This window comes from Zingiber officinale, chromosome 1A (assembly GCF_018446385.1).
Source record: "Zingiber officinale cultivar Zhangliang chromosome 1A, Zo_v1.1, whole genome shotgun sequence".
Lineage (NCBI taxonomy): Eukaryota > Viridiplantae > Streptophyta > Magnoliopsida > Zingiberales > Zingiberaceae > Zingiber > Zingiber officinale.
Window position 1 is genome coordinate 133,405,179 of NC_055987.1, and position 9,738 is coordinate 133,414,916.

The following is a 9,738-nucleotide window of genomic DNA, read 5'->3' on the forward strand; positions in this document are numbered from 1 at the left end:
AATAAACTTCTTTTGGGCCCGACATTGTACCAATTTTGCGCGCATCCTTAATAAGAGTCGAGGTAGCTAATCCCGAAACTACTAAGGTTCTTCTAGGCGATCTTGTGCCTAGGGGCGATCTAGGAGCCCACCCAATGGACCTGGTGTCCTGGACCTTGTGTCCGGTACATGCCATTAAAAGTAAAATACTTTCTTTTTAACTATAACTTCTTTATACTTGCCCTTACTTGGTATTTACGCAAACACTTTGTGTGCGCTTTTGATTTTCAATCTTCTGGAATTGAAATCAAGTCTAGACCTTGGTCTTTCTTGCTTATAATCTCTCATAACCCTTAAAAGAGTTTAATAAAACACCATATGCATGAAAATTCTAGAGTTTCACAGAATAAACACAATTCTACATATTAAGCTATACAATTCTGCACTATAAACTCTAAAGAAACTAGAAACTGATTGTTTTAAAAGGAAGGCTACTGAGTTCAGCTAATAGAAACCGAACCTAAGGTTGCCCATGTTATTCAAGAAAACCAAGAAACTATCACTACATACTTTGAACAAAGGATGTTCTTGCCCTTTGGAGTAACAAGAAAAATGTTAGGAAGGTTACAAAACTGCACTGAAATGCTAAACTACACTAAGAAGGAATTTAAATCTGTGTGTCAAAGAATTAATAACACAAAGTCTAGCAACATGTTAAGGATTAATAACACTAAATCTAGCAGCATGTTAAGGATTAATAACACTAAATCTAGCAGCATGTTAAGGATTATCAACACCACCGAACCTGCACAGCAAGCTCCAACTCAAGCTAAAACTTGCTGGGATAGGGTCATATGGAAGGGTGTACTTTGCAATTCTAGACAATGAAAAGCATGTTGCTGTAAAAAACTTGATGCTTCTGAAGATGGCTCAAATGATATCCAGATTAAAGCATGAAAATTTTGTTGAGATTCTAGGATACTGTGTGGAAGGAAATATGTGTCCGTAGGCCTATGAGTTTGCAACTATAGGCTCTTTACATGATGTTTTGCATGGTATGGCTATAGCATTTATCTGCTATTTCGTGTACAACAACAGAACAACTTATAACATAACCCAATTTCATCTAACATCCAATCCTAATTCATGAATGACTAACTAACAAATTTCTGACAAAAATTCAACAGGAGAGCAAAATGATGCAAAGCTTCGGAATCAATACAGAACCCTAACCAGTAATGGATCTCACGGCAACAACATGAATTCAGTACTACACAATCCGAAAGCAAGGAAAACAAATTAAAGCTCGGAACTACTCCTATTGCAGGTGAGAAGCAACTCACAGCGATTTGCTTAGACTTACAACCGACGGGAAGAACTCTAGGGTTCCGGTTTGCTCGGAGCTTCAACCTCCCTTGTGCCCACAAACCCTCCTCCACGAGGGAAGCTCGGATCCGCGAGGGTTCGCTGGAGAGAAAACTTCACCGGCCGTCGGAGGGAGGAAACCCTAGGAGAGGCTGCGGTTTTCGCCCGAGCAGGAGTCGGCGTCGCCGTGTGAGAAGAGAAAGGATTTTTGAGAGGAAATTCTGATTTTCCGAAATCCCAAAACCTAATTTTCTTTTCTTATACTAGGGTTTAAATCGAAACTATACCTTAAATAAATTTATTCCCATATTTAGTTAACAAAATGAGCTTAGCTCGATTGGTCGGGCCGGTTGTGCTTGGGTCCGAGGAGCTGGGTTCGAAACCTAGCTTCTACAACTTTTTTTTTTTTTTTACTTTCTCCTCTCGGTAAAAAATACCAAACGGACTCCAAAAACTAAATAAAAATACTCTAAAATTCCTAAAAATCTCAAGAATATTTTAAAAGTATTTCCAAATATTTTTAAGGACATTTAGAACTCAAAATAAGGAAAATTGGGTCGTTACAATTCCCCATACCTTATAAAAAGTTCGTCCTCGAACTTAGAATAGTTTTGGATACTTCTGTCTCATACTGTCCTCGCGCTCCCAAGTGACTTCCTCGTGCTTCTGGTTCTGCCAGACGACCTTCACTAGTGGTACTTCTTTGTTTCTTAGTCTCTTGACTGCTCTGTCCACTATCTGTGTAGGTCTGCTCTCATAACTAAGATCCTCTTGGATCTGCACTGACTGAGGCTGAATCACTTGGCTAGGGTCGTGGAGACACTTCTTTAGCAGAGAGACATGAAATACATTATGTATTGCTGACATGTCTTGTGGTAAGTCCAGCCTGTAAGCTACTTTCCCAATCCTTTCTGTGATCAGGTAATGCCCTACATAACGAGGACTTAATTTGCCCTTCTTGCCAAATCTCATCACTCCCCTCATAGGAGCGACCTTGAGAAAGACTGAATCCCCCACTTGGAATTCAAGTGGCCTACGGCGTATGTCAGCATAACTCTTCTGTCTACTCTGGCAGTCTCAATCCTCTGTCTAATCTTCTGGATAGCCTGAGTAGTCTCATCTATCAGTTCTGTCTGAATGCCCAGTTCCACTTCCATCTCTCTTCTTTCACCTGCCTCTTGCCAGCAAATGGGTGATCTGCACTTCCTGCCATACAATGCCTCATAAGGAGCCATCTTGATGGTGGCCTGATAGCTGTTGTTGTAGGCAAATTCAGCTAAGCACAGGTACTTGCACCAACTTCCCTTGAAATCTAGTGCACAAGCTCTGAGCATATCTTCTAGAATCTGATTTACTCGCTCTGTTTGTCCATCAGTCTGAGGATGAAAGATTTGGTGCCTAGTGCAGTCTGAACACACTCCCAGAAGTGAGAGGTGAAGCGCCCATCTCTATCAGAAACAATAGATTTAGGAACTCCGTGAAGTCTGATCTCCTCTTTAACATACAGCTGTGCCAACTACTCTATAGAATGAGACACCTTGATGGCTAGAAAATGAGCAGACTTGGTCAATCTGCCCACTATCACCCATATCGCATCATATCCATTTGTGGTTCTTGGAAAACCTGTTATGAAGTCCATGGATATGTCTTCCCACTTCCACTCTGGTATAGGAAGAGGCTGTAGAACTCCTCCTGGTCTCTGGTGTTCTGCTTTGACCCTCTGACATGTCAGGCAGGTACTGACATATTTAGCTACATCTCTTTTGAGTCCAGACCACCAGAATCTCTGTTTCACGTCTTGATACATCTTGGTAGAACCAGGATGCATGGAGTAGGGTGTACTATGAGCGTCCTCTAAAATTTTCTTTCTCATCTCTTCATCATTGGGAACACAAAGGCGACTCCCCTGATAAAGAATTCCACTGTCTGATACTCGAAACTTCAAATTTCCTTCTTCTTGTATCCCTTGCTTGATCTTTTGGATATCAGGATCTTCACTTTGCTTTCTCTGTATATCCTCAAGTAGGGTTGACTCTAAGGTCAATGCAGAGAGTTGCCCATAAATAATTTCTATACCAAAATCTGACAACTCCTTCTGCAGTGGTAGAGCTAATGATGACAAAGACATCAATGATGCACTGGATTTCCTGCTTAATGCATCTGCTACTTTATTAGCTTTGCTTGGAAGCATAAGCTATAATTTTTCCTTCTTGCATGAGTACAGCTCCTAGACCCATCTTGGAAGCATCACTGTAGATGTCAAAACTCTTGTCACTTTCTGGGAATAGAACTCCTCTTCTTTAGCTCTTGGAAACTCTGCTCACATTTATCTGACCATTCAAACTTCTTGTTCTTCCTGGTTAAGGCCGTTAGTGGAGAGGCTATCCTAGAAAAAAGTCCTCCACAAATTTTCTGTAGTATCCAGCTAAACCAAGGAAGCTTCTGATCTCCCTAGCGTTCTTGGGTCTACTCCAGTTATTGACCGCTTCTATTTTGGCTGGATCCACTTGGATACTTTCTTTAGAAATTATGTGGCCTAGAAATGCCACCTGATCTAACCAGAATCCGCACTTTGAGAACTTAGCATAAAGCTGTTTCTGCTGTAGGGTCTGCAGGACTATTCTCAAGTGCATGTCATGCTCCTCTGGGGTTCTGCAATAGATTAGAATGTCGTCAATGAACACGATGACAAATTTGTCGAGGTATTCTCTGAACACTCTGTTCATTAAGTCCATGAAGACTGCAGGTGCATTAGTCATACCAAAAGGCATGACTACAAATTCGTAGTGTCCATATCTGGTCCGGAAAGTCGTTCTGGGTATATCTCTTTCTTTCACTTCAGCTGATGGTACCCAGAGCGCAGGTCCATCTTTGAGAACATTGTTGCCCCTCTCAACTTATCAAATAAGTCGTCGATCCTGGGCAGTGGATACTTGTTCTTGATGGTCACTTGATTCAGAGCTCTATAATCTATGCACATCCGTAAAGATCCGTCCTTCTTCTTGACAAACAATACAGGAGCTCCCCATGGTGAATGACTAGGACGGATAAAGCCTTTGTCAAGCAGCTCCTGAAGTTGTTCTTGTAACTCGTTTAGCTCTGCTAGAGAAATTCGGTATGAAGCTTTTGAAATTGGCTCCACTTCTCTGTTAGGTAGTCCAGGTAGCCCTTCTGGAAATACCTTTGGATAATCACAGACTACCCGAACATCTTCCTGCTTGGGTCTTTCTTGTTATCTTTGTCCTTCCAGTTCTGATTACTTGACTGGGTTCTCTGTTTCCCCACTGTCTTGTCTTCTATCTTGATTGGCTTGTGTTGTGTTTGTTGAGCCTTGTTGCTGTTCAGACAGTGCTCACTAATGCCCTGCTGACCAGCTCTTCGCCAATCTATGGTCGGTGAGTTTCACTACTCACATTAGGTGTTATTTCTGGTCTCAGCATTAGGAGCATCAGTCTGACTCATTCTTTCACTATACTTACTAACTCTAGGCAAAGGTGAGCTAGCCTGTTAAATCTTTTAACCGCTTCTTCTACTGGTAGGTCACCTGATCTAAATTCTATAAACTGCTCATAATGTTTATTGGTGATCCGTTGGCGGAAGAACTCTTAGTAAAACTCTATCTCAAAGTCAACCCAGCTCATCTGGTTGACTGCTCTCTTACTCTTAACTCACTCCCACTACATACAAGCATCTCCAGATAGGCAGAAAGAGGCACACTTAATGGTATCAACCTTCTCGACTTCTGGTCAGTCAAGAAGCTCCATTGTGCTCTCAAATGTCTTGAACCAAGCCTGGGCATCCCAGGGCTCAGTCGTGCCTGAGAATCTTTATGGTTTCAGCTCCAGCCACTGGATGAGGTATGCTTCTTGTCTTTTAGGTGTTGTGGCAACTTCTAGGACAACCGATAGGACTTCAGTCACCACTGGGGTCTCTACATTAATGGTTGGGGGAGTGAGAGGAGCTGGCTTCTAATTGGCCATTAGATTGGCAATCACTTGCTGCTGTTCACTACTTATCTCTGAAGTTGAGCAACAACTTTAGAGAGCATAGGCCCAGGGATTTTGGGCTCTTCGTTCTCCTAAACTTGGTCCTCAGTATGAACAGTACGGGGATGTTCTTTTCTTGCCATCTAATTATGCAAAGAAAGAGACTTGCTATCTTCTCTATCCTTCCTAAACATACATATATATGGATCAAGAAAGGAGAAACAATAACTTCTATCTTACTTAAGTACTCATAAGCAATTGCTCTGTACTGCAGTTAATAATAAGGAAAGCAGAATAAAGAAAGAATTTAAATACTTTTTTACTTGGAGACGGCAAGGATGATGCTGATATGTGTGTGATGCTGGAGAATGGAACTTGCTCTGATACCAACTGTAACGACCACCCTTCTTACTACAACTACTACTCTCTAAGAGTGACCGTTACTTATCTACTAACTCTACTTAACCGGTATAATTAAAAACCACGAGGAATCCCTACCGAAAAATTTCGGCAGAGTCTCCCCTGTACCGGTGACCAAATCATCAATACAAACAAACTATACTTAGCCACATGCGGCTGGAACATATATTTTCACAACCACACAGTATAATATCACAAATAAAAGAAGGAAACTACCCTAACAATAGCAAACAACAATATCACTCCATCAATAGAACCCAACTACAAATGCGGAATAAACTTAATTACAATCTTAACTCATAATAGCATTTAAAGAAAACTAAAAGAACTCTAAACAGGAAAGTCTTAACAATTCCTTAGCAAACTCTTGATCTCCCCATAGTCTAGCCATCACACACCTTCATCACCACCACCTTGTCGCCTTCCTTGCTAAATCTTTTCCTTTCCTTTATCTGCAATAGGAGGAAGTGCAGTCTATAAGCATAAAGCTTAGTGAGCGCTATCTACTCACAAAAACTCGATATGCATGTATATAAATAAAAACATGCTAAAACTGAATGCTAACATATAAAATTACTCATGCTCATAAATAGCAAAGCAAATCATGCTAAATGAAATGCTAATCATTGTATAGCTAATTATGCTCATAAACCAATAAAAGAAGCATACTAAACATGTAAAGCTACTAAACATGTAAAACTACTAAACATGTAAAACTAAACATGCTGAATAATCTAGTAGCAAGAAACAAATAAACTACTACTGCATGCTTCAAATAACAACAAACTAAACTTTCTAATTCTAAACATATTTGAAGCTTGTTTCATTTGTTTCAAAAACTTATACTTAAATACTTCAAAATAATAATAAACTTCTTTTGGGCCCGGCATTGTACCAATTTTATGCGCATCCTTAATAAGAGTTGAGGTAGCTAATCCCGAAACTACTAAGGTTCTTCTAGGCGATCTTGTGCCTAGGGGCGATCTAGGAGCCCACCCAATGGACCTTGTGTCCTGGACCTTGTGTCCGGTACATGCCATTAAAAGTAAAATACTTTCTTTTTAACTATAACTTCTTTATACTTGCCCTTACTTGGCATTTAGGCAAACACTTTGTGTGCGCTTTTGATTTTCAATCTTCTGGAATTGAAATCAAGTCTAGACCTTGGTCTTTCTTGCTTATAATCTCTTATAACCCTTAAAAGGGTTTAATAAAACACCATATGCATGAAAATTCTAGAGTTTCACAGAATAAACACAATTCTACATATTAAGCTATACAATTCTGCACTATAAACTCTAAAGAAACTAGAAACTGATTGTTTTAAAAGGAAGGCTACTAAGTTTAGCTAATAGAAACCGAACCTAAGGTTGCCCATGTTATTCAAGAAAACCAAGAAACTATCACTACATACTTTGAACAAAGGCTGTTCTTGCCCTTTGGAGTAACAAGAAAAATGTTTGGAAGGTTACAAAACTGCTTTGAAATGCTAAACTACACTAAGAAGGAATTTAAATCTGTGTGTCAAAGAATTAATAACACAAAGTCTAGCAACATGTTAAGGATTAATAACACTAAATCTAGCAGCATGTTAAGGATTAATAACACTAAATCTAGCAGCATGTTAAGGATTATCAACACCACCGAACCTGCACAGCAAGCTTCAACTCAAGCTAAAACTTGCTGGGATAGGGTCATATGGAAGGGTGTACTTTGCAATTCTAGACAATGAAAAGCATGTTGCTGTAAAAAACTTGATGCTTCTGAAGATGGCTTAAATGATATCCAGATTAAAGCATGAAAATTTTGTTGAGATTCTAGGATACTGTGTGGAAGGAAATATGTGTCCGTAGGCCTATGAGTTTGCAACTATAGGCTCTTTACATGATGTTTTGCATGGTATGGCTATAGCATTTATCTGCTATTTCATGTACAACAACAGAACAACTTATAACATAACCCAATTTCATCTAACATCCAATCCTAATTCATGAATGACTAACTAACAAATTTCTGACAAAAATTCAACAGGAGAGCAAAATGATGCAAAGCTTCGGAATCAATACAGAACCCTAACCAGTAATGGATCTCACGGCAACAACATGAATTCTGTACTACACAATCCGAAAGCAAGGAAAACAAATTAAAGCTCGGAACTACTCCTATTGCAGGTGAGAAGCAACTCATAGTGATTTGCTTGGACTTACAACCGACGGGAAGAACTCTAGAGTTCCGGTTTGCTCGGAGCTTCAACCTCCCTTGTGCCCACAGACCCTCCTCCACGAGGGAAGCTCGGATCCGCGAGGGTTCGCCGGAGAGAAAACTTCACCCGCCGTCGGAGGGAGGAAACCCTAGGAGAGGCTGTGGTTTTCGTCCGAGCAGGAGTCGGCGTCGCCGTGAGAGAAGAGAAAGGATTTTTGAGAGGAAATTCTGATTTTTCGAAATCCCAAAACCTAATTTTCTTTTCTTATACTAGGGTTTAAATCGAAACTATACCTTAAATAAATTTATTCCCATATTTAGTTAACAAAACGAGCTTAGCTCAATTGGTCGGGCCGGTTGTGCTTGGGTCCGAGGAGCTGGGTTTGAAACCTAGCTTCTACAACTTTTTTTTTTTAACTTTCTCCTCTTTGTAAAAAATACCAAACGGACTCCAAAAATTACATAAAAATACTCTAAAAATTCCTAAAAATCTCTAGAATATTTTAAAAGCATTTCCAAATATTTTTAAGGACATTTAGAACTCAAAATAAGGAAAATTGGGTTGTTACAATTCTCCATACCTTATAAAAAGTTCATCCTCGAACTTTGAATAGTTTTGGATACTTCTGTCTCATACTGTCCTCCCGCTCCCAAGTGACTTCCTCGTGCTTCTGGTTCTGCCAGACGACCTTCACTAGTGGTACTTCTTTGTTTCTTAGTCTCTTGACTGCTCTGTCCACTATCTGTGTAGGTCTGCTCTCATAACTAAGATCCTCTTGGATCTGCACTGACTGAGGCTGAATCACTCGGCTAGGGTCGTGGAGACACTTCTTTAGCAGAGAGACATGAAATACATTATGTATTGCTGACATGTCTTGTGGTAAGTCCAGCCTGTAAGCTACTTTCCCAATCCTTTCTGTGATCAGGTAATGCCCTACATAACGAGGACTTAATTTGCCCTTCTTGCCAAATCTCATCACTCCCCTCATAGGAGCGACCTTGAGAAAGACTGAATCCCCTACTTGGAATTCAAGTGGCCTACGGCGTGTGTCAGCATAACTCTTCTGTCTACTCTGGCAGTCTCAATCCTCTGTCTAATCTTCTGGATAGCCCGAGTAGTCTCATCTATCAGTTCTGTCTGAATGCCCAGTTCCACTTCCATCTCTCTTCTTTCACCTGCTTCTTGCCAGCAAATGGGTGATCTGCACTTCCTGCCATACAATGCCTCATAAGGAGCCATCTTGATGGTGGCCTGATAGCTATTGTTGTAGGCAAATTCAGCTAAGCACAGGTACTTGCACAAACTTCCCTTGAAATCTAGTGCACAAGCTCTGAGCATATCTTCTAGAATCTGATTTACTCGCTCTGTTTGTCCATCAGTCTGAGAATGAAAGGCTGTGCTGAACTTGAGTTTGGTGCCTAGTGCAGTCTGAACACACTCCCAGAAGTGAGAGGTGAAGCGCCCATCTCTATCAGAAACAATAGATTTAGGAACTCCGTGAATTTTGATCACCTCTTTAACATACAGCTGTGCCAACTGCTCTATAGAATGAGACACCTTGATGGCTAGAAAAAGAGCAGACTTGGTCAATCTGTCCACTATCACCCATATCGCATCATATCCATTTGTGGTTCTTGGAAGACCTGTTATGAAGTCCATGGATATGTCTTCCCACTTCCACTCTGGTATAGGAAGAGGCTGTAGAACTCCTCCTGGTCTCTGGTGTTTTGCTTTGACCCTCTGACATGTCAGGCAGGTACTGACATACTTAGCTACATCTTTTTT